The sequence below is a fragment of the Gymnogyps californianus genome, chromosome 5 (genome assembly GCF_018139145.2).
Source record: "Gymnogyps californianus isolate 813 chromosome 5, ASM1813914v2, whole genome shotgun sequence".
NCBI lineage: Eukaryota > Metazoa > Chordata > Aves > Accipitriformes > Cathartidae > Gymnogyps > Gymnogyps californianus.
In genome coordinates, this window is record NC_059475.1 from 9,308,291 (window position 1) to 9,335,059 (window position 26,769).

Below are 26,769 nucleotides of genomic sequence, written 5' to 3' on the forward strand. Positions count from 1 at the left end.
GTAGGGAGCAGGCCTGTCTCCTGCGGGCCAGCCCCGCCTGCATCCCGCCGCGTAAGGGCAGGGTGAAGTACCGGGACCTGCCCCAGAGCCGCGAGCAGGGCGCTCCCTGAAGGGGGGCCAAGTAGGGCCCTGGGGGCCGAGGTAGTCGTACTCATGGCGCTCGTAAGGGTCGCAGTGTGGGCATTTTCTCCTATCGCTCGGTTCCCGCTTCCTGGCGGAATGCTTATTGTTGAAGCTCTGAAGGACAGTGGGCAGAAACTAGGAGGTTTTGGTAACCTCTAGCCCTGGCCCTGCAGGCTTGTCATGGGCTATTCTGTTAACGAAGCCTTGCTTCTTGAGCAGTCGCTTCTTTGCAACAAGCCAGCACTCTGCCCTTGGTGAGGTAATGTCAGCAATATCTGCTAGCAGTAGACCCATCCTTTCTACCTCACAAGAGCTCTTGTTAATCAAGGAGGCAAGCTCAAAAGATGGGCTAAGAGGTCATCATCTCACAAGACCTCAAGGACACAGGAGGCAGCTCCCCCTAAAGCTACTTAACTTTATTCACAAAGTAATCACCAGTCTGTCTGTGAGAGAAGGGCTTTGAATCAGCCACTGCAGAGAAACTGTCTGCTATATGAAACAAATTCATTGAAGGAGGCTTGGCAGATACCAAGGTGAAAGCTGACTTAGCTGCCTTCACAACAGCAGTGTAAGTGTTCTTAAAATTGTATAATACAGTCATATTTATGCAGAAATACTTGAAGTAACTTGATACTAGCACTCATTGGGTTCTTTTCTGGTTCATCTTCCAAAAGTGACCTTCTTAAACCACAGTAATATGTGGGAAGAGGACATAAGAAAAACATATGTAACCTTTTCTTCTGAAGCTTGACTCAAAAAAAAAAAATGTTTACTATCTATCTGCTCCCTTATTTGACCAATCTGTGGAGTAATATTTTTCTTCTCAGTATAGAAGAATTTTGATTCTGTTATTTTTCAGAAGTGAAATACAAACATGCCTATCCATCTGTCTTGATAGAGAAGCTGTCCTGTTCTCTGATTTCTTAGAGAATAGTGATTTTGTGATACAAGGCTAATTTGTTGTTTCTTATGGGCTATTTCTTCCATGTCACAACAGACTCCATTCTGAAAATATTTGATACATAAATACAATTTCTTTCCAAAAAACTGCTTTTCCAATTCATCAGTGTAATGTTTTTCCATTTCCCATCTAGGAACCAATTCCTTATAAGTAATCGCTTAAAGCAATGCTGGTGAAACTTCTAATTAGATAATACATATGTTATTCTAGGTCTACAAAGTGTCAGCTGTCTTAGTGGCCTGGTTGAAATTTTGTTCTAGTTCTTTGGTTTTTTGTTCAAGTATATTTCTGTTCTAATTTTAGCTGCTTCTGGTTTGGGGATTGCCTTCTTCAGTTTCATAAAATGATAAAGGTAGTTTTGAATGATGACAGCACCAGCGACATCTTGCTTGTCTAATAGAATGAGTTAGTAAAGAGCAAAATAAGTGATGCCTAATGTCATTAAGACTTTTGCTCCTTATCTCCTATAGCCCCTCACCCCACATAATAAAATCATGTGCTATCTCAACTGGTGGTGTTCTTGATTTCTGTAATTTCATGCATAGAACAGACCTCTGGCAAAACCCCAGCTGCTGTAAATACAGCTAGTGCCTGTTCCCTTTCTGTCAAGTGTTGCTGTGATAGCTTGAATGAACTGCAGCTCTAATACATGGCCTTACTCTAATGTGTTAGTTGGAGAATATTAAAGGGAGCACTAATATACAGAAATAAAAACTAAATTTTAAATTCTTATTGATATGTTGTACCTTACCACTTCAGCCCTAATAGCTTGCCTTGTTCTGCAGTTAAATGTGAACTTTTTCACAACTGCGTGATAATGAAGATGTTTAAGTTTTGGTGTGAATCTCACAAGGGTCAGTATTACTTACAAAACCTGTGTGTAAATGATAGGTTATGTTTCAAAGTAACTTTGAAAATGTTTCCTTGTCTTAAATTTAGAGTTTAGATATAACAGTGTTAGCTTAACTCAAGTTTTGTCTTGCTGTAACTTAAGTTTGGGCCTCGTGCAAAAGTCTACTGGCTTGAGTTCAGTAGTGTTGTAAATTTATGTTAGTTGACCCACTTGACAGACTGATTTGGAGCTTTCTTGTTGATGGTATGGGAGCAAATAATGGGGATGCAGCAACTAAGCTTACAGCTACTTAGTTGCTAATTCCTTCTGCGTAGCTGAAACATTGTTTTAGAATGTGGCTGTTCCTTCCCTTCCTTCTGAAGCTGCATCATCTCGAGTGGAGTAACTCAAGGCTTCTAGCCCGAGGTAACTGGACCAGTGAAGACATGATTACAGGCCTGTCTGCTTGGGAAGGCTGCACTTTAATTTTCAGATGGTTTGTGATATCAAAGCAACAGGACATTGCTAATATGCACTATGCTGTAGTGATTCATGCTTAGTTCAGTAATTGACATGAATCTTAATGGCAAGCTATGAGTTAACAAGTAAACTATTGTGGATTGTACTGCTCTGAGTGTTGCAGAAGTTGAAAACAAATCTGAAACTGAACATGAATTGAAGACTACTATACCTACAGTTCAGTGGTACTTAAATATTTCTGTTTGGAAAAAATAGACAAAAATTATGTGTCACTTAGAAAAAACAACTGGAAGAAAATGAGATCTTAAAACAAATAGATGTTGAACCTTAAAGGCTGCCAGGCCAAGATCTTGGCAAACCATAAAGTGGAGCAAACTTGAAAGGAAACTGCTTTCACAGAGTTGGGGCAGCGGTTATCAAATAGAGCTGACATACCTGTCTTCCAAGTGTTTTTAGCTGCCACCACAGATTATTTTTTAATACTAGTTATGAAATCGCAGGTTTTGTGCAACTCTATAACCACTAAAGACGTTGTTCAGAAACTTTTTTTCAGAAGGATTCACTCACAGATATAATTACATCTGCTGAATGCTGGAGAGAATGTTTACAGCTTAGATTTGAACTGCCCTACTAATTTCTGTGTGTTAATGCTGAATCCCAAACTACCTGAATGCAGAGGATGCTGGGAATTGTCCTCCCCACTCTGTCGTAATATTATTGGAGGCTGTGGGCTGTGTCACCCCTCATCTAAGATAGATTTCAGCATACATAGGGTGAACACATGTTGACCTGAAAACTGAGAGACCCTGTCTTGCTGTTGGCCAGGGTGATGGTCGGCCCTGTTGTTTCCTCAGCTGAGAGTTCTGCAGTACTTGAGTACACCTATAGAGGCCATAATCTGTCTTTTTGTATTTCTAAATTGACAACACCATGGGAATTCTGTAAACTAAAAAAAGAAGGTAGTCTAAATTTATATTCCCATAGGCCATAATTAAGAATGAAATTAATCTTTCTGCCAAACTGGTTTTGCTCCCCATTTGACATCCACTGATTTAGAGTGAGGTGTGTCTCACTAATTGGCTGCATCAATGGCAAAGATGAGGAAGGAAGCAAAACCCAAGCTAGCAAGCTTTGCTGAGTTTGTTTTCTTGGGCTCTGCACTGGTACTGCTGGAGTTTGTAGTGAAGAGTGAAGGAAGCAGCTAGGGGGATTGGGTGGTGAGGAAGAGAAGACAATTGTGCTCAGCTGAAAATGGTATCCTGTAAGGACCTTTCAGCTGACAGGAATGTCAGTGTGTGAAACTATTTGCATGGGTATGTGACTGGTAGGAGCTGTGGCATCAGAGCTGTTGCCTGAGTAATATTCTCTGAAATAGGTTTCTTTCTGGGCATTTTCTCACTCTGATCACCGTGTCATGTGCAGCACAGCACTACAGAGAGCCTTTCTTTGCTCTAAATGCATGTTTTACAGGTGCTGAAGTAGGAGATTGGAGCATTGAGCCGCTTGCTTATTATGTGAGACTCAGACTGGTGCATGCACTGTGGAGTTTGGAATACGGAAGACCTTAATATGTCAAAATGATGCAGCCGGGGTATTGGATCTGTTGCTGCTTCTATGTTGCTGGATCCAGTAGTGGTCTCTTACCATCAGTGGCTGGGGAGGAGATGCCTCATTTCATTCGTTCTGCCTTGTTTCCAATTCATGCCTCGTGTTGCCATCTTTCCCATTTGACTACTGTAGGCAATCTGCACAAGAAAGGCATGGTAAGCATACGCTGTATGTCCATTATTCCAGCTACCAGTGTCTCGAGGTGCTGGTGACTGTCCTCGCAGTAGAGGTTTACAATATAGAAAGTGCAGAGAGGGTCATGTGTCATGAAAGATGTCTAGATTACAGAAACATAAGTTATGACAGCAATAGCAAAGGATGAAATTCTGTGTCCCCTGTTACCCAGTGAATCGGGCTTCATGATCACAGTCTATTATGAAATTAAAAAGAAGGGAATCAGTGACATGCATTGGTAAATGATGTGGGTGTAATGCAATGAAAGGAAGTTTCTTTTCTGGAGAATAGAGAAAAAAATTGTCAGTTTTTAAAATTAGTTTATTTAAGGAGTTGTTGTGGTTTAACCCCAGCCAGCAAATAAGCACCACCTCCCAGTGGGTTGGGGAGGAGGGAAAAAAAGGTAAAATTTGTGGGTTGAGATAAGAACAGTTTAATAACTAAAGTAAAACATACTACTACTACTAGTAATATAATAATAATAATTGTAATGAAAAGGAATATAACAAAAGAGAGAAATAAAACCCAAGAAAAGACAAGTGACACACAATGCAATTGCTCACCACCTGCTGACCGATGCCAGAGCTGCGATCCACCCCTCCTGGCCAACTCCCCCCCATTTATATACTGGGCATGATGTTCCATGGTATGGAATATCCCTTTGGCTAGTTCGGGTCAGCTGTCCTGGCTATGCTCCCTCCCAGCTTCTTGCACACCTGCTTGCTGGCAGAGCAGGGGAAACTGAAGAATCCTTAACATAGGATAAGAACTATGTAGCAACAACTAAAACATCAGTGTGTTATCAATATTATTCTCACACTAAATCCAAAACACAGCACTGTACCAGCTACTGGGAAGAAAATTAACTCTATCCCAGCTGAAACCAGGACAGGAGTGAAACTAATTTCTAAATTTAGTATATAAGCAGAGAACAAGGTGAATGGATTAGTGAATAACTAGGGTGAATAGTAGAAAATAATTGTAGCGGACTGCACAGTTGCAGTAATGTATTTTAATGAGATGTTAAAATTATGGATTGAGTTCTAGCCTCCTCAACATCAATTCATTTGCTTGAATTGGCTATCATTTAATGCTGTTTAACACAGTATTGCCTCGTTTATTTTTTGTAAGCAGCTTTTCAGCTTTCCAAGAAAAGTATAAGTAATCCACATGTAGACCAAACAAGCTTTTTCTAAATCTTGTTCTGTTTTTACTCCAGTGTTCTTTTCCATTGTAAGTAGTTGTTCTCTTTCTATAACACTACTTGCTGTTGTGGATCAGTATTAGTATTCATCAGCATTTATTTATATTACTGTGTGGATTCTTTGGAAAATTTACCATAATGAAATGAAATCTGAAGATGGATCTCTGTCTCTGTTTCAAACTGTATTTTAATGATGAAACATTAAGCAGTGAAAATAGTGCTCAAAGTTGTTTAAGCCAACAGCTGGATATCCTTAGAGGCAGGGTTACATCGTTTTTTTTTCTTAAGATTTGTGGACAGATATTTATGGATGTACCATTTATAGTCTGCATGCAGTGAGTCCAACATGTCCTGAATGCTTTGGGTGTATAGTATGTGTGCAGATCAGTTCTCCAGTACGTGCACGGTCAGTCTTGCATGTCCAGCAGCCATTTCTATGTCATTCCTGCATGCCTACCACCAGGCTGCAACAGTGTCCAAGTGTCTGAAAATCAGAGAGAGACTAACATCCTCCAGTTCTGCCTGGACAAAATTTCCAGACAGAAAAATAGAAGAAATCCAGAAAAACTCAAATTGCAGAACAAAGTTTAAAAAAACCAAAACAAAACCAAACCAACTAAAAAACCCCACACAAACAAACGAAAAACCAAACCAACACCACCCCCCCCCCCCCCAGCTGAATAATGCTGTTTCTCTGTATACTGGATTAAAGTGGAGTCCAAAACAAGCCTTGCAGCTAGAGGGATAAAAAAGAAGTAATGTATACAAATACAGCAGCACAGTTCACTAATTTCAGTGTTCTCAAATTTTGAGTGTTTGACTTTAACCTAAGTATTTTTGAAGTAGTTAAAATGTGTTTAATTACCATGGCTAGATCTCTTCTTGCGGCTTGTCCCTGTTGGCTTGTGACCACTCCGTGTCCCCAGCACTATGACTCACCCGGGAGGTGGCAGACAAACACTGCTCCGGCTCGGCTGGAAGCGGAGCGAGGGGACAAGCAGCACGTACCTGGCAGCTGCCCAACAGAGAAAATGGCATGGCAGTAACTTCAGGTCTTTTTATGTCTAGATTACAGGACTTTTTCCTGCCACATTACTACTTGACATCAGAAGTGGCTTTCTATGAATCCTACTATGAGTCACAGCTTGCAACAATGAATCATTTTAAAAGTATTTTAACTTTACCTTATTTTAGGTAAAAGTCACGTGCATCGTGGTTTTAAGGGTATTAATACTCAAAGGTAATAATAAGGGCAGAAAGTAGAAGCATATGGAAGGAAAATAGAGGCATCAAAGGATGATTGGAAATCAAAGAGGGAACTTGTCAGTATTTAGCATAGCAGTCATCATCCAACAAATAAAAAGGAGAACAAAGTGAGGTGGGGCAGAACATACTTACTTGTAATTGATGTTGCACACTTTTGCATACCAGTATTCAGCCTCAGTTGTTTTCTAGTGTATGCTTACTCTGGTTGTAAATACATAGACAAAGCTTTTGAAAACATAGTGTTGATTGCAGTTATTTCTCACTTAGAATCAGTGATACAAAATTCAGTGTTAATTGTGATGATCTGATACAATACTGGACTGTTTCCAAACATGCTGGTGATTAACAGCAAATAAAAATCGACTAGCTAAGCATAGTGTTGCTTGCAGTCAAATGCCTTCTGCTTAGCTGAATAATCCAATCATCATAAGATGAGGGTGTAAAAGTAAATTTATAAGACATTAGATGCTATTCATTTTCATAATGTATTGGAATACATAAACACAGAGCACCACAGGTTTCTACCTCAGGCTGTTTTGGGTAGAACTCTTGTTTTCTTAAATACAAGTTGTCCACAAACTAGGAAGTTCACCCTGCTGACATAAATCCTACCTATTCAAGTGCTGTGTTTGTGCAGCCTAGAGAAACAGGAAAGGTGGAACTGGCCAACCAGTCCACCTGTATGGGGGGTGGGGAGGTTGCTATGTGACTATAGTATTTGATATTTTAGTTGAAAGCTCAGCTCCAGGAAACAAGGGTTTACATAAGAATCAATCAATCTTTCTTTCTTCTAAGTTAGTTTCCCTCTGTTACGAAACAAAGCTTGTTTGTGTGATCCAAGTACATCGCAGACTCTGAGAAACCTAGAAGCAATGTGAAAGAAACCAAAGTTTAGGGTTGTTTTAATCTCTTTATTTTAGGTAAGCTTGACTTACAAATCTTGGAAATGCCGGTACCCTCCTGGTGCTGGAATAGCGATCACCCCCTCCTTCCACATTCATGGTGTACAGCTCGATCCACAAAGTATTCCTTGCCTCAGTTCACCTTCAAAACCTATTGTGACTGTCCTGTGTGTCCCACCTTAAGTTACACTTCTGTCTCTAATGCAGCTATTGTCAGAGTTTATGGTTATCAAAGTTTATTTTTAAGAAAGAACTGATGTTTCTGACCTCTGTGCAAATCTCCTATACTGGTTATGTTACCTAGTCCAGACTTAGACCTGCATGCTGCACTTGAAATAACAGCTCCCTTTGAGTTTATCCCTGTGTAAATTTGCCTTGGCAGATTGCGTGCTCTTTGAATTAAGGATTATGTTTTCATATTTATCTATAAAGCATCTGGGTACCATGGTGATCAGATCAGACAAGCAGACAGTTAAATTTGCACTTAATGTTAACTGACAATGCCAGGGTCCTTTTCCATAAAAGTTTTCCATAAAGCTGGGCTTCATGTTAACAGAACTGTGTTTTCTAGTAAAAACAGTGATTCCAAGTGTTAGTGTGTGCTTTTTTAAGTAAATTAATAGGGACACGAAGCTAAGGAGGTGCTTTTACATTCTCTTTATTAGCTAAGCTTGTAGTTAGCAGTGAAGTTACTGCATTTGAACATCAGTCATGATACCTCAGCTCAGCCTCCACATGCTATAGTAGAATTTGCTTTGTTTTTGTATTTCTGAAATAGCATAACACTCCACTTTGAAATCTCAGTTAAAGGAAATATCTCAGCCTAAATATAAGAAAAAATATCCTTCAGGTCAACAGTCTGAAAAGTATTGCGTCTTCTAGGCAGCTCTACGTACATATTGATTGTACTTAAATCTTACATTATGGTTCATTTCATGTTACATTCATGCATTTGTTATTTTTTTCCTTGTGTTATTCTGACAGTTTTTAAATAATACATGGACGAATGTTTACTCTGGAACAGTCATTTCATTTTATTAGCATACGGAGGGCAATGAGGCAGAAAAGGGAATGTCATGCTTATATATTAGCTCTTGTTCCAAGTAGTAACTTTCCAAAGACTGACTGGGGACAATTCCTGGGGAAAATTCCTCCCTGATTATGGTACACATTATCACATACTGTTTGTGAGTTGCTATCGCTATACAACAAAGCAGTTAAAACCCTCAGTGGTGAACTACAAGACAGGCCATGAAGCAGTTGCATATATGTGTATGTATATGTAAAATTACCCAAAACGTAATGATCCTGCAGTGATTTAACACAAAAATGAGTGGGCCATGGATTTTTATTATATTTGTTTGCTCCTTGACCAGAAATGATCTGCCTTTATTTCTCATCGAGTCTTTCTGTTGCCACTCTTCTTGTGGTAGTTCGTCCTGGTTTTTTTCCTTGAAGCAACAGAACAAGAGCTGCTGTGTATCAGAAGTATGCATCCATTCCACTGTATGAAAAACAGAATTTCAATGCAAATTTGATCGAAAATGAATGAATCCCACAACTTTCCTTTTTATTTCTGTAATATGTTAGAAATTATGAGCACAGAAGGATGTATGTATCCCAGCCCTTTGGGAATGCCATCCACTCAGACGTGACAGTACATTTGGGAATATTGTCAACACTAATTACCTTGTAAATCCAAGTGCCAATTGCAACAACTGTAGCTTTCCCAGTTAGGAACATATTGCTAGCAGATCTGAAACAATTTAGCAGCAATTGTTTTCACAGAATGGTAGAAACATGCCTTTGGGCTATTGTTTGGATGCTAAAAGTACCAGGGGACTTTCTCACAAAGCTGTATGCATATAAAAAGCTCTGGACCTACTGTGAGTTAAACATCAAAATGTGCTTTCTGCAGTATGTGCTCATGGTCCTGAGTGAAATATAGCCTATGCAACAATCGCTGGTCTGTCAGAACAGAACCAGTTCAGTCCGTGGATCTGTGTCAGTGCAGTCTGACAAAGTTGCTGCTAATGCTTTTGTGGCTTCAGCTCTAAAACAGCTTCTGAAACTCCCATTGCTATCTCCTTGCAGAAATGTTGCATGCCTAAAGAGCAACAGGTCTCTATCCTGGTAATTAGGGAGAACAGAATCCATTTCTGTGTCGTGTAACAGACTAGCCCTACAATAACTTTGTTACTACTAAGAAATTAATTTCAGGGGCATCCTTTATCCCGTGATCCCCAAGATGAACAGAGAAGTTATCCTTTAATTTCTTTTGGGTGCAAGCAAGAAGTAAGGTAGTATGCTGTGGTCCTGTATGTCTCGGAATACAGAGCCGGGCAGCTCTATTTATCTGCATGCTGGTGAGATTGAGGGTATGGCAGCAGCATGGAAACTATCAACAATGGCATGGTGTTATGGAGGGATATACAAGTCTTGTTGAAAAGCATGTGATAACTTAGTTCTTGGTTCACATACTGAAGACAAATGTTTAGGCAGTATGATAATCTAACTGATTACAGTGTGCATATGTGATAGACTGAAGGATGACACGTAATAGTGTCTTGTAAGTTAGTTGCTCATCAAAGGATGTAATTGTGTTTAGAAAAGCTGAAAGACAGCAGGTTTGGCTGGTTGTGTTAGAGTACTTAAAAGACTTAATGCATTGTGTATGTTATCTAGCTCAATGTGCTTTTTTCAGCGGTATCTTTATCCTCCCACTTTGCTTTTTGTTTCTTCCTTTGCTGTATGACTCATTTTTATAATACGCTTTTGTTACAATTATCTGCTGGTTTTCATAATGAATCCTATTCCTTCCTTTTGCTACTTTCCTTTTCAGGTTTGCTTTGAGAATTCATATGTATTTAAATTCATGATCTTTTTTGCATTCTTCTCACAGAAGCTAGCTCTCTGCACTAGTTACCAGTGTTAAAGAACTGTGCCTAAGCTATTTACCAAATCATTATGTATCTTTTGTTTTCTAAACATACTCAAGTCTGTAGGGGAAAACACTGCTGTATGCACCAGAAAAGTGAGAACACTGTGAGAAATGTAAGTTAATACCAAGAGGTAATGAAGAAAAATGCCACTGTTTCCAATACAGTGGTAAATGACCCTTACAATCATGATAAACTTTGAAACCATATTTACTCATCTTTTCAAAGCCCTCAGAAGAATACTATGGATTAAAAACTATTAAGGCTTGTTTTATCCCTCTCCTTTGTACTTAAAAGTTAGAGCATCTGTCACTAATATTCAAACAGAAGCACTGCTATCCAAGAGAACTAACTAGTTAGATTAAATACATTTTAAATGTTTATACAGCTTTTTCAAATGCCTATATCTACATGCATATATAAAATTGAGGACACAACTGCAGTTTCTCTTTCCCAGCTGTATTTCATTCATTCTCATATTGAAACAGAGGACATATAGCACATGACAGTAACAACATAAACAAAGGTATTTATAAAACCCAGGTATAAGGTGTCTGGGTGGAAAGGCAATTTCAGTCCTGGATCTGGAAATACAGATTTTTTTTTTTTTTCTAAATCTGTTTAAAATATTTCATAATGTTAAAATATATTTTAGTTCAGACAGGCCTTAGGAGCTATTTGGGCTGATGCTGTTGTTTCTGTATACTCAGGGCATTGCTGAAACATTTTTCTCATATTTTGGTTACCTGACATAGGGTTCTAGAAAACAAACTGAACTGTTACCAAATGTGGGACATAAGTTACATACATCTAAAGTCATATAGCATGTTGTCTCAGAGCGATCTGATAGAGCTTTCTGGTAGCGTTGCCATCTATTTCAGTAAAACATCTGAGTGACAGTGAACAACAAATGACTGAGAGATTCCAATAATGTAAGGAAGAGGAATGAAACACAAGCAACTATTTTGAGAGAAACTATTTTACCTTTCATTTTTGTGAATTCAAAAAAATATTATTCCTAATGATTATCTGAATATATAGGATTCAATTAAAGTAATTTCTTTTGTATTTTAGAAAGATTTTGAGTAAATACATTTTCCCATTATATTCTGAGAATAAAAAGGTAAGGGAATACTTTAGGCACTTGTAAAATGATAAAATTCGGAGAAAGGTTTGTGTTAATTTTCTGTGATCAGTACTTGTAAATAACTATAGAATATCCTTTATAGGAGTTGTCCAGATTTTTTACTGGGGATAAAGAGGAGATCTCATTAGTTGGCCTTCTGCGTGGTTCTTTTTAGGGACTAATGCAGTTTGTTTCTATTAAAAAAGGGCACATACTGAAAAAATTGTCTGAAATAATGTTTAGAATGCACTGTCAAAATGTATAAGAATTAAACCTGCCATAAGCTAAAGCAGATACCAAGAGCTCGAGGGAGGACAGAGTAAAGAAAGAGTAATAGCCCTTCTTTGCTTTCTCTTTATCCAATTTTGTAAGCAAAAAAATGTAAGATATGAAGCGAAAATCTTCAATGTGTCAAAGCCTGTCTCTCTGTAAGGAAGGGATTCCCTCCTTCAAACTGTAGGCACTCTTGAACCAACACTGAAATTTACAGTCAAATCCATCTCTAAAGAGTATTGAATGCTTAAAATTGGAGTGTAATTTGAAAAATACTATAAAAATAAACAACAGCCAGACCTGGGGTCACCATTACTAAAGGAAGAAAAAGTCCAAACTCGCCATCTGGAGAGTTTGTGCTTTCCACATGGCTATCATTTCATATTGACTGTTGGATCCTTGTTTCTTCTCCTTAGATTGTCCTTGTCTTTGGATTAAATTCTGATTGTAGGAAAGTTAATTGTAAAGCTCATAAAGATCTTACTAGTGGACTGCTTTAAAGAATTGCTTGTAATTTGCAGAGCTTTGGCTGTGAAATGGGGTTATAGTATACTTGAGGTAGCCATCTTGTTCTGAGTGCAATGCTGTTTTCTGCACATCAGATCTGTCAGATCCTGTAGACTGTTGCATTTGTCCCCTAATTGCCAGAATAACGTCATGTTGTCCCTAACAATTACTATAAAAATGTGAAGAGGTGCTGTAGTTGTTCCCGAGCAAATTGTATTTTTGACACCTATTGACCCTTCAAATCCTTTTAGGAACTGGCTATCTTTGAAAAAATCACAAAATCATTATTGAATTGGCTCTCTGGCCTGCATCCTGTGCCTGTTTCCTGACCAGAAAAGCAAAAAGGTAAAAAAAACCCCAACAAACAAAACAAAAAAAGCAAACCAAAAAAGGCGTTCAGTCCAGACTGATATAGCACCTCTAGGCTGTTTGAGTAGGGGGAGAAGTAAACAGCTCTGATAAACAAGGTTCCAATTACAAAGAGCAAAAAGGTAAAACCAGCAGAAGACATATTAGCTTGTTTACTTGCTTACTTCTTAAACTTTCCCTACGAGCTTTTGAGAATCCTATTGCATCCATCTCTGCTATTCATAAAGCATCTGTCCTGCTTTTTTCATTGCTGTTTTTGCTACCAATGGTATGCTTGCAGCTCACCAGTTCTTCTTTACTATGGACTCGCTCTGTTAGCAAGTCAGCATATGAAATCCAGAATGTGGTTTGGGAACTGTAAAACTGCACTAGTCTAGTGGATACTGAGCTGGGCTATTTTCCTTGCAGGATCTTCCCTATTCTCTCTAAAGGCTCATAAGACTTTCTTTTATCCCCCCCCCCCTTCATTTTTTTTCTGTCGTTTCTTCCTTACAGAACATTTTGTTTAATAAAATGCATTCAGGCAGGGTTAAAAAAAAAAAAAAGTAGAAGATTTTTAGGAAAAAACTCCAAACCCAATACATAGTTCTCTGGTATAATTTGTGTCAGTAACTGTGTCACATTGCTCTGCACAGCACTGGGATTTGCACATGTGTCATGGGTGACAGAGTCTACTTCATATGCTCTTTGTAAATGTCAAGGTAAGCAGTAAACAGCCTCCTCCCAGACACTACTGAAGTAGCTTTAGGACTACAGAGTACGTGCCATGGTACTCATTAAATTGTGCCCTGGTTTCCTCAAGTATCCTAGTGTAGGAGTTGTTACTGAGGCAACACAAGGACTACTGTGCAACTCCCATAAAAACAAGTCACTGGGGTGTCAGGCATCTACATACACATACATGGTGGCTCTGGATTGAAAATTGTGCCCCCCCCCCCTTTTTTTTTTTTAAGTTAAACGACTGAGAAAAGCAAATGGCGATGGAAATAGTAATGTAAAAATAATGCTTAAAGGTTTTTTAAATATTTGGATTTTATGTTGCTTTTCTGTTCCCTGCTCTGGGTAGGAGAGAATAGAAATGCTGCTCATCAGCTGACCTGAGCCTGCATGAAGCTCGTGGGTGGGTGGCTTTACCAAATGGCAGTCTTCTCACCTGTCAAGTCTGATGCTGAAGGTTGAGCAGAATCATTCCCAGGTTGGACTGGGAAGAGTAATTTCTCTATGTTATGTGGAGAAATTTCTCCATGGAGCACTAGTGTTTTTTCTGTGCTAGCCACATGAAGGTGCGGAGCATCCCAATGAAGGATACGACTATGTTGTTCTAAACAAGCACGGTTGTGATAGTTGAAGTGGTCTGCTGAAGTCACAGCTTTTACATTTGGCTAGAAATAGACAGGAAGGAGAAACCTTTTCAATTAGACCCAAATGAAAGAACAGTCCTTAGAGACAGGCAGCAGACACAGTTCTCTCATATTAAGTCATAAGTTGCATATAGTTGTTTGTCTAACCTTTTTGGCTTTTTGTGTCTGTACAGCAGATGTTAATGGACCTGAAAATAGAAAGTCTGAAGCTTATATATTCATCCTTGTTTCATATTTTAAAGCATATGTGTATATTTATATATGTATATGTAAAAATATGTATACAACTATGTATGTCAGGTCCCTTTAACAGTAATCCCTGACCCATTCATTGGCATCATGCACAGCTGACTACCATTTATCTGCTCTGTTCCCCAGAGCCCATTTTGTAATGTTAACATCATGTTGCTCTTGCTGGTAGGATGGGCAGAGACCGTAACTGGAATTACAAGACACTGACAGGCTTCCTGCATATGCCATCTCTTGGAAAAAAAATATTTGCTCCTATCCTTCCTTGAAGCAGGGTACGTGTAGATACTGTTCTATGGTGGCTTCCATTTGAAAGTCCCCTTGAAAATCCTTCTGAAAGTATAAAAGGCAGGCAAGCCTTTCAAGTTGTTGCCTAATACAGGTATACCTCCAGGTGTATTTTCTGCTCCAATCCTGTGTTCTAGAGCATCTTTATTTATAGTGGCTAAATGTTCTGATAATGGCAACCTTGGACAGGTAATGCAAGATCTTCATGTAGTGGTGCTTGTTGGGTTAGCTAATTTCAAAATTACTTGTTTTGGCAAACTACTGTATGTTGCCTAACACTTGTTCCACAGGTGCCACAAACAGATCCCAGAAATGAAAGATTCCTTTGAAATGCACCCAGGTTTTTGTTAGTAGGATTTGGAGGAATTTTGGAGTAGCTTAATTTGCCGTGGTGATGAAGTATGAGGGCATATATGAATTTAAGACCAGCTTGAAGGACCTGGGAGGAAGCATATTTCAGTAAGTGCTTTGGCTGTGGTGTAAATACCTGTTAGGAAAGGGCTCCATACCAGGCTACTCTTCCACTTGCTGCTGGGTTTCCTTGCCAGCTTAGTCAAGTCATTTCAGACTGTAGCCAGACAATAAGATGGCATATAGGCACTCTGAATGCAAAATCAAGATTAAAAAATGGAAGAAAAATAAAGGTTGAAGCACAGAAGTGCTAGAAAGAGGAGAAATCACTCTAAAGACTCTGAATTACTGATGGTCCTAAGCTTGATTAGGCTAAAAATTCTCTTCATGATCATAAATGTATGTTTAAAATACTGAAACCAGAAGAGTGTCAGGAGTTACTAACACATGTGGCAGCATCCTTGTGTCTAAAAAGGTTAGGCAGAAACAAAATGTATTCTACTCAAAACACATGCAGAAAGGAAAAAAATGGGTACAAATGGGGCCTTTATCTTAGTGGGGTGTCCAAGAGAAGCCTCTGTATCTACTGGATGATTTCTGTATCGGCGGCTACATCCATTGACCTCCATGCAAAGCTTTTATTGTACCAGCATGTAGGTACAGAAGAAAGATTAGCTCTGAGAAACAAGTTTTAAAATAATTGCTTTAGAGCAATTTTGAAAGATTTTTTTCTTCTATTCAACCTGAAATGGAATTGTCCTGCTGATGGCTCCAGCATATTTTTTAATTGAATAATTAACACAGATAATAGGCATTCAGCAGTGTTTTTGTTGGTAATCACTGGATTTACTAGTCTCCCAGAAGGTGGGATGATTCAGAATCTTTTAATGCCCCAAAATAGAAGATAATTAAAACCCTACATACACAACTTGAAATAGAATTGAGTACAAATGCTGAAGAGGAAAAACTAGAAAATGAGCTTGGGGGAAAAATAGGAGGGGAAAAAGAAAAATAATACTCCTAAGTACTAATAATAGTAAGGATACTTATGAAATTACATTTTAAATATTTGAAGTTTTTCTTACTCTGCTATGCTTTGCAAGTGACCAAGACTTCTTTCAGAAAAATCCTCTGTCTGTGCTAGTTTCTTAGCAGGGCTTTGCTGCTTGCTGCGTGGTAGGTGGGCTTGGCTGGACTGAGAGCAGAGCACTCACAAAAGGCATGTGGCCACTATGTGATGGGTCTCAGGAGAGATTCAGAGTGGTGACACATATTCGTATAGTGTGGGTGCTATACTAGTCAGCTGCTGAAAATTGTATATGTAGTAACTATCTGGTGAGCTGTGTCATGGTGAGAGGAAACTGTAAGGGGTTTTTTTGGGGAGGGCTGGCTCATATAATCTTCATTCCTGAAGAAAGTCTAATGAGCAAATACACATCCTGGGTGTACGGCATCATACGTATATTAATGATGACTAGGAGTTATAGGCTCCAGAGCCACGCTAACAGGCAAAGTTGCACAGCTTAGGTTAATCTTTGGTGTAATGTAATCTTTCGTTGCAGTAGTGCAGTTCTGGATGCAGACCACTACTTATGTTCTGTGTATCACTTACTACGTATCACTTACAGTTACTTGACAACAGGGGGGCTGCTGCTTGCCATTGGAATTAATTCTCACAGTAGCGAAGAACTAACACAAAGCTAACCACTTTCTCTCCCAAGTGGAAGAGGTATTCTTTTAACCTTAACTTTTCCTCCTCTGGAGGGGGTGGAAAAAGAAACTGCAGGTGACAAATGTTAGTCCTATCATTTACTTGACTAGATGAAGACAGTCATGTTGAGGTGACTGGACGTAGGATGGAACCCAAACAGAATAGGAAGTGAGTTACTAATCTTATTTCCAGTGTCCATAAAACAAGGCTATTAATTAACCTGTGTAATAAGTACTCTCTTTACAGAGGTATAGTGGACACTTGAGACTTCACTATTCACTTCAAAGAACTAGTGATCAAGTTAATATTGGCACAAGTAGGGCAGGGGTGGATTTCTCTACACTGTGCTTCTCTGCCAAATTCTGTCTACTAAAATACATGAGTGTGTGTTTGAAACATTATTTGCAGGCTTTGAAAAAAAGATGCTGTGCAAAGGCAAACATTATTTGCCAATTTGGAGCTGCCCTTTGGTTTGTGGCAAAAATCTGTCATGAAATCGGGAATCTCTAGAGAAGTCTTGTCTGCTCCCATAGAAATTTTTGCAGTCCCAAATACTGACAAATGGGTCCAAGAGAGATACAGTACAACAGCGGGCAGGGCATTCCCACCAGTGTAACGTTAAATTGCTCTGACTCTCTTCTCAAGCTGTGATGCCTTCCAAGTAAAGATTGAACATAGACCAGTTGTTGCTCATCCAAGGAACGATGAAGGCCAAAGTACCTTACTGCCACTAAATGATTCCAGATTAGATTAGACAACGGCTTTCATGAAATAATCCTGATACAATAAAAGGATACTTATGTTATTATACAATATAGCAAAGCAGCATGCATGGGAGCCATTTTGGACATATGTCCACGTCACTGTATCATGATTGTTTGGCAGCTTCTCTGTGAGTTTTCCCAGGACCTGAATAGCAGAAACATTGCAAGTCAGTAATACTGTACATTGGCAGAACTTTGAGGAAAAGTTAGGCTGTGTCTTTTGGGATCGTGCACGCCTCTAGCAAGTAGGATTGTTTTCTGTCTTGGATCAGTACTCTTCTGCAGACAAATCAACAACAAAATAAAGCAGACGCAGCTTAACAGAAAGAAAAATGGATTTGGAACGCTGCTTTCGATGAGAGAACAGACTCTGCCCAGCTTTTGTGCATCGGGTGGTATAAGAGCTACCAGGAGCATCGTGTACTCTTCGGACAACAAGTAGGCAAGAAAAAGCACATTAATTTCTCCTGCTGTGTGTGTATACCTGGGGACAAATGTTGCTGGAAAGGGGATGGGCAAGAGTACCAAGATGACTCTATCCCCCATTTAAATCTCTACAAGACACGGGAAAGGCTGCAATGCCTTCTGATCAAAAGTGGCAACTCTTAGGAGTCTCTTCTAAGTTTTACAGCAGCTGTTTGGTTTTTTTTCCTAAATCTTGCTGTTCTTGAAAAATACATTATAAGTTTAGTTTAATTGGGTTTTTTTTGAGCAACTGTTTTAGAAAAGAGAACAAAGAAGTGAACTTCAAAACCACAAAGACTGGAATTCAAACTAACCCACTATTTATTATTATTTTGAGATCTTTTGGATGTCTGGCTAACTGCTTTAGTTTCTAGGTCTATATTATGGTAGCTTTCACACACCTTCTCATACCGGCTATCTCTGGGAGTGAGTGTCTTCATAAAAGCACTACTTTTTCCCCAAAACTCCATGGAGTAGTATAGTATTTTACACTGCAATGCTATGGATTTTTGGGCTGGTGTTTTTTTTTTTTTTTTTTTTGAGCATCCATTAGCATCATGTTTATTAAATACTAAGAAAGGTCTGATTCTGCAAACTCTTAATCCCAGAAGATTACACTGGGAATTCTTAGGCAGTGATTATTCATGTGACTAAAAATTGTTCATGTAAATACATTTTTACAGGAATAAAATTATATACCCTAAATATTGTAAGTTATTTGATATATAGGGATTTCTGAATTAAAACTAGGCTTTTTAATAGAATACAGATATTATGACTGACTGAGCCTTCCTACAATCTGTCTTTTGTAAATTTTCTCCCCTCCTGACTTTTCATTCTTTCAAAAGTCATAATCCTGGAATAGATGGTTTTGAACCTGAATTTTAAATTTCAGGTTTGTATAAACTAAGTAGTAGAGCCATATCAGTAGCTCTGAATTCACTTTGGGTTGCTCTGTGCTCCAAAAATTCATGCATTTAGTGCTTTGAAGTTTAAAAGATGCATTCCATATATATAAAACTGTGGAAATAATTGTGTTCTATCTGATTTCAAAGATACTTTTAATATACTTGAGTATTGTTCGTCTACGTGCTGATAGAATTATTGGAAATTCAAATCTGTGCTGGTGCACCAGAGTTCATTCACTTTTTGTTGTAGTCACAAGACATTTTTTTATGGATGACAATCTTTGCATTTTTTAAGCTAGGTATTAATATCTTGAGCAGCTTGGGATTTAAGAAAATATTTTCTTTTAGTGTACATTTAATCTGTTTTCATTTTCATAAGCCTGCGTGTCACTTGCATGGCATATTATAGGACTGATTGATTGAATGACATTGAATTATGATCTGCTGTCTGAGCTGGCTTCACTACTCCAGTGCCTTACTACTTTAGCATGCAAAAATTTTGAATTAAGGTCGCATTAAAAGGTAATGCTGTCCTCTCATTTGCATATGCCAAACATGGTGCTTAATTGCTTGAGAGAGAAAACTCTCCGTATGCATCCCAAGTATGAGCATGCCCCAGGCTGCAAGAAAGGGAAAGGAAGTCGTGCCTTCAGTTGTCTCATCTTCCAGCTCTGTTGGCAGAGTGAAAGAAGTAAGGTGGTGGGAGGTTTCCTCTTCTTTTCTCCTGTGATTAGAGAAAAATATAGGTTAGCCTTTAAACTTTTGTGGGAAGTAGGATACTAAGCAGCATTTCCCTGTGCTTTGTTAAACTGTCCCTGACTTGAAAGAGAAGGGGGGAAAAACCCCATCCCTGTTACTGCTGGTAGAAGCTTCCTAGTAGTGCTGCTTTTTGACTTTGACTTTTTTTCTGGTGAATTATTACTTTTGGCAATGTGCATTAGTTTGTGCTATTAGCAAACGTTGGTAAAAAAAATTAGCATATAAAAATGAGAAATAGCTTATTTGTATCAGGTGCAACTAAAATTGCCTGGATTATCCAAAGAAAAGACTGAGTACAAGTGGTGATATGCCATTAGAGACTTTGCTTGCCGTTAACTTTGTATATCGCCTTCCACTTCCAAATATTGAAATTCAAGCTAGTAAAATCAGTATTAAATGTTTTATATTGGTCAGTTTCCCTGGTTTATTTTGTATTTTTATATGTTATATATAAAGAAAAATCTATTTTAAAAGCTTTTTGAGAACTCTTTGTCTTCCATCTGGCATGAAGAGCATTTCTAGAGGGGAGGGGAAAGAAACAGAGTACTGTCTGAGGTAAATTTGATAGTAGAAGATGGGATAAAACAAGAGGCACTTAGACTAATTTAATTAATGCCATGGTGAATTTAAGAATATGCTGTCCTGTACAAGCATAAACATAGATCAGTAGCTGAATTAAGGAAGCAGTATTAGACTGCACCTGTTGGGTTTCAAACTGAATTCAGACCTTGTTTCAGTATTGCAGTTGGGACTGGCAGTTGCTGAAGGGATTAAATTATTTAAAGCCTTCAGCTGGCTAGTGTAGGCTAGCAGTAGCTTATAAAACACTTAATCTATTTTTTTAATCTCTTCATATGTTTGCTTTACTTAGACAGTAAAACTATACATGACACACACCTGCCACATTCTGAAGCTTCTTTGTCAGATATTTTAGATTTATCAATTAGAGCAGCCTTTAAACTGTAACCATTTGGGTTTCTTTGACAATACACTTCTTGTTAGCCTGTACGTTTTCTTTGACGAACTCAAAACCAAACATGAAGTATGCAGACATGAAGTTCTTTTTCCACAATTTCTTATAAAAGAGAAGTTCCCCTCTAAAGGCAAATGCTGCTCTCCAGATAATTAATGTTTACTGTTACCATTTGGTTTGTGATTTAAAAAAGAAACTAATTCCAAACGGTTTGGAGCTCTGGAACTATTTTTGCGGTGCATTAGCCAACTGCTTACACAGTAGTACAGTCAACCAGTTCAAAAATAGGTAATACTGTTTAGCTTGTTACGTGATATGTCACTTGTTTCTAGAAAGCTAAGAGTAAGTAATGAGTAGTTACAATATGGATTGGACAGAAAAGCAATCTGCATAGCTGTGCAACACAGGATTAATTAGGTAAATCCTCTTAGGTTTGATTAGCCATTGCTTAGATCTACAGTTTATTTTGTCATTGGTTGCTCCTATTAATGTCTTCTTTCTGTCAAAGTTTATTACTCTGGTTTCAGTTTTGCATCATACCTTTTTTGTGTCAAAGTGCCACTGAATTAACTTATAACCTTCCAAATAATAAGCAGAGTAACACCTAGAGTCAATTCAAATCCATGTTGGCATTCTCTTAAGAGTCTTTTTAATAATAAACTTTTTATATGGATAATTTCTGTTTTGTTTGGCAAATGATGTATTACATCTTTTTAATTCGGCCTTCAATGTTAAGTTACAGGACAAGTAGGCATATATATCTGCTAACAAGGATGAGTAAATGCTTATTCATGGAGATAAGATGGTTCCTGCAGTATGTTTTTTCATAAAAAGCATATGTTGATATTTCTGGCCAACCTTTAATTTTTTTCTTCTTTTTCATTACATTGCGAAACTGTGATTTTTATTTCTGTAAAATGAGTTTTTGTAGTACCATCAGTACAAAATAACTTAGCTGGTTGATCTACTCTAGATTTTTTTAAAATAATGTATAGTGTAAACTTGAAAAAATTAAAGTACATATGTTGAAGTCGTTTCACTAATTAGTGTTCCTTATCTCACACTCTATCTCAAACTTTTTTTTTGACTGGAGAATATGCCATTCTTCAGGAACAAGAAAGGAAAAAAGAGAGAAGACATAAAAAATCTGAACACCCTCCCCCCCAAGAGACACAGAAACTAACAAACAGACACTTCAGGACTATTGTTAGGTGGCTCAGCCAACTAGGGGCGAAAAATATGCAAAAAGGCATGGGAGGAATTGGGCATTTCAGTGGGTGGTAATCAGAGTTTCATCAGTGCTGGGATTTCATACTGTTATACAATGCTTTGTACATGTCAGGCTTTCTATTTGATACCATACACGTAGCACAAAATCTGGAAGAACAGTGTCTCTACTTTCACTACTCCTTCTGCAGTGCAATTTGTTAGTTAGAATTTATTGCGAATGTTTGTTCAATAGTCATCTAAGTATTGTTTCTTCTATAAGAGGGTATTACGTCTGAAATTCTGTTTCACCTTGAATGACCTAGGAAACTTATCATCTTCATCTATGATTCATCTAGTATGATCTATAGAAGCGAATTGGGTTAGCTGCTGTCATGTCCCCAGACCAAACCAAAATAAAACTTTATAATAATAGAAATTTAACTCTGAGAATACAATGCCCTTTAATAGAAAATCAATTGAATATCGTAGTTGTTTCTAAAACCTGCAGGAAAAGACAAACCAGAATGCTAGCTGGAAGAGAAAAGTGGGGAATGCAGACGATTAAATGGTACCTATACACCCTTCCCTTTCCTAAAGTTAAAGCAGGAGCCGGGTTAGTGTCTATGAAAGATGAGAACTATTCCATTTTGCTTCAGTCTGACAACCCTCTTGGGGACCATTCCAGCAGCTACGCGGGCTTGGAGTACAGCATGTGCCCTGGCACACCTCTGTGCTGGAGGCTCTGATGGCAGTGGCACAAAACTGTGGTGTAGAAACCTCAGTTCCCAGAGTTGATCAGAATTATGGCACACGAGGAGAAAGGGAAGGGTCTTAACCTTTGAGTGTGTGGGAGGGAGAGCTCTGGAAATGGAAAAATAATCATGCAGCCCAGGAGAATTGTGTTCTTAATATAGGATAAAGAATGATTAGATGTGATTAAATTTAACAATGTTAAATTTGTACAGTGTTGGCTGAGCTAACTGTAAAGTTTAATATCATCTCATTCAAAGAAGATCAAAACTTCACTGATAGTACAGCTGATTTGGTACTTCCTGGCAGACCAGTACAGAGCACTATGCTTTCCCTTAACTGGAAAGTGAATTTACTATAAAGCTTTCTGATAGGGAAAAAAATGGCACGATTTTTCCATTGTTTCACTTTGATTCCTTGGCTGGTTTTCAGTCCTGCCATGTTGCTGGACCATCAGGGACATAAAGCAACACCACAGCTACTGTGGACACATCCATGGGTGGTTTAGCTCTGCATTGAAACGGCATCCGTGAAAGGAAATTCTGCAGGTGACTGCAAAATCTGTCACCATATGCCTCTCATTCCCTGACTGAAGGGGACAGTTTGAAAAACATTGAAAAGTCTTTGGCAAAATGGTACAATTACTACCCACCAGCTTGCTGCTAGGAAGAGAAAGATGAGCTTAAGCTCCGGAGCATGAGTATCTTCCCTTTCTGTCTGTCTTCTGGATGATGGTGGGGTGCAGCTCCCCACATCCACTGTCATTGGTGGGTGTCATTCCCAGCCTGCTAAGAAGCATTTCAGATAATTGAGCAACATGATGAATACATGATTGGCAGCAACCACAGCTTTCCTGAGCCACTGCTTGGTCAGAAACTGGTATCGAGGCATTGTCAGTCAGCACTCCCTGCTGTGGGATGGGATGTACCAGTTGGCCTGGTGAGACAAACTCATTTCAAGAGCTTTAATAATAGGGGAGTGACTGTCAATAGAAGAGGAAACAGCTTTTTTTTTTTTTCTTTTTATTTTTTTTAAAACAAAACCAGAAATCAAACCACACAATTTGCAATACTTGCACATTCCCAATGCCAGGGATTATATTTGTAAGGTTCTCTTATAGAATAAAATATTCGGAGAGTTTTTATTTTGAGTAGCACCTAGATTAGGTTCAGCAAGTTTTGCAATATTTACCATTCTTTTCTGGGAAATACTGATTAAACCTGGTTTTCTACTAAGAAAGACTGATTCAGCTACATTGGAAGAATTCATGAAAGTGTAGTGATTTTGTAGATATTTGTAATAAATAATAACATGTTGCAATGTAATCAAACTGTTGCATTTAAATCATGTTTTTCTTCCAATATACTTCAGCTCAGTTACTTCTGAGGGCTGTCTTGATGTGTCTTAGGTAGAAGAATCTTTCTACAAATGTCAAAGCAAATGTTCTAGGGGATGTGTTAACTACCTCATTGCATCAACTAAGCAAGACCAGTATACAGAGAGGACTACTGAGACACAAAATTATTATAAAGTGTCTGCGGGGAAAAAGAAGTGGACTTCTCATTGTGATTTGTGGAAATAGGAAGTTGTGAGTTTTCTGTGGACTGAAATTAATTATTTTTAAGCAGCATTAGATATATTCACTGCCACAGATTACTTTTAATGGTAAAATATATGCTCTCTAGCTCAGACAAAATAATTCTCTGAGCTAATATTGACTTAGAATTAGACTGAAAAATAGATTTCACTTCCTTATGTTAAACTAATTCCAAATTAAGATTTAAATTAAAAGGTTAGAAAAAGTTCTCAAAAATAAATCACTTTGGAAGCCTCACAACTTCATTATTGTTTGTCTAATAAACATCAAGCTTTAAAAATTATACTCTGAAAAGAAACTAAATGAAGAGTATTATTCAGAAGGGAGCTTTGCCAAAGATGTTTTAATGAGTAAGTTTGATTCCACAGTCACTTAGTGAGGCTAATAAGGTACAAAAGGCAATGTAAAATCATTGTAAATAATGTAAATGCAAATGATGCTAGAAATGACAGAATTGAGTCTGCTAGACCAGAAGGCATTTCTGAGGCTACCATTGAAAGATATGCTTACTGAAATGAAAGGGGAAAAGGATAAATGACCAGGTTGCTGCAATCAAGATACTCCATCACTAATCAGAAATACAGCTAGGAGCTGATTTTTTTCTTAGGTATATAAAGCAAATCAGTTAAGGGACATGAGTTAACCAGCTCGTTTTTAAGCCCCACTTAGTGCAAAGGCTACAGACAGTGATTAAATTAGTTTTAAGTGCCTTATACTAAGAAGTACACGGTTAAAGAACTAGATAACTAGGCAATTTCCTATTGTATTTTTAATTAAAGATAATATTTTGAGCTTGGAATTGAAACATGAGAAAGTTAAAGAAGTAATTATTGAATTAAACTAGTGCTTTTCAGTATCATCTGCTGAGTGGAATGCTATTCTGGCTTAAAAGCCTCATATAAGCAGCTAAAGCAATCTTTCACACGTGTAATAGATACAACTGTTTAATAAAAAATGAATGAAGAGCTACTCATACCCCGCTGTGAAATAGTTATTGGTTTCTAGTATAATACATGAATTTGCATCTGCTAAAGAAATGCATTTAAATGGTAAAGAATGTTTGATGACTGATAGTTACATTTCCTGTGTTAAAACAAAAATATTTATACTGCTTTTAAATTCACAAGTAAATAGCTGTCATCATGCCAGGCTATAAAAAGCTGATTTCCATGTCTTTATGGCATGTAATGATGAATGGAACCACACCAGCAATCCAGGGTTTTTTTTTTTTGGGGGGGGGGGGGGGGGTGTTGTTTGTTTTTAATAATACTTTTCTTAGTAAATTTTGATCTCAAAGTACTGGCTTTTGAGGGTTTGTTGATACACATGTAATCAGCACTTGAAGAAATGGGAAAATATCAGAGTAAAATCTTGATCCCACCCATGTCAGTGATGTACTTTTTGAAGATTTAATTGAGACTGGTGTTATATTTCTTGAGCTTTACGTGGTATACACATTTTTGTCTTTCAGGAGAGGGAAAATGTTGGCAGCCCTACAATAATGAATAACACTGGCACTGGCAAACTTTCTTCTTTCAGGAAATAAGGACTCCTGAGGCAGGTGGGCAGCTGGTGCACCGATATGACTCTGCCTATAGTGCTGGCCAACTTTGTCTCCTTTTTCCTTGTATACCCCCTTTTTCTGTCTGAATCCATCTGTTGTCTCTTGTCTGATACTTAGATAGCAAGCTCTGTAAGATTTAATTCAGAAGCCATCATTTTGTTTTATATTTTAGGTGACTCCTGACCATGAAATTCTGGTCCATAATTTGGGCTACTTTGCTAATATTACTGTCTCTATGTCTATTAAAATTAATACTAATATTCTGTGTATTTCCACTAACTCCTGTTAATTAGTAATTTAATTTAAGCATTAAGTGATTTTGATTGAGTTTTATGTAGTAGTTATAACACACAAAGCACTAGGAGATACTTGAATGAAAATGGAACTTTAACTATTATTCCAGCATTGATCTTAATAGCTGTATACATAGAAACTTGATAAATAAAATATTCAGTGCGCTAATTTTCTTCAGTAATCAATAAGCATCCGGAGCCATATTCATCCTAGAAATAATTTTACTGACCATAATGGATTTGCACCAGTAATTCATTTAGCCAGCGTTGCTTGTGTTGTGCATAACTGTCCATTAGCTTCCTTTCTACAGTCAGATGTTAGAAAGTTTATGCCCAGCCCTGACGCTGCTGATCCCCCCCAGCCTGTTCCGGAATATATTATGATAAATGGCTAATCATGCTGGTGGTGATAATAATCATATTGTGTGATTAACAACTACAAAGAGGAATACTAGGTATAAAAGGAAACTCTACGAGGTATAGGGAGGAGAGCAAAACTAGTAACAGGACTGCTTTTTTGCATGTTGACTGTAGTGTAGGATGTGGTACCCTGTGTGTGATGCCCACCACTGTTGCCATGGAGACTGTGCTGAACACAGACCTTCCGGCTGCCTGGGACCTCTGTCGTGTGGGGAAACCCGCAGGATTTCTCTCCAAGTAATGACTCCATTTCCACGGCCTGGGATGCCGCTTCCCAAAACCTGTGCATGTCCTTTACCTGTTTTGTAATCTCTGCTTAAGTATAAATGATAAACAAGTGAAT

At 38.1% G+C, this 26,769-nt stretch overlaps 1 long non-coding RNA gene across 1 annotated transcript; it reads left to right on the top strand.

The window, feature by feature from the left end:
- The first annotated feature begins 658 nt into the window (after positions 1-658).
- On the top strand, positions 659-26,769 carry LOC127017407 (uncharacterized). The gene is made up of 3 exons (XR_007766580.1): positions 659-691; positions 25,621-25,710; positions 26,541-26,769. It is a non-coding gene; the product is annotated as an uncharacterized LOC127017407 (long non-coding RNA).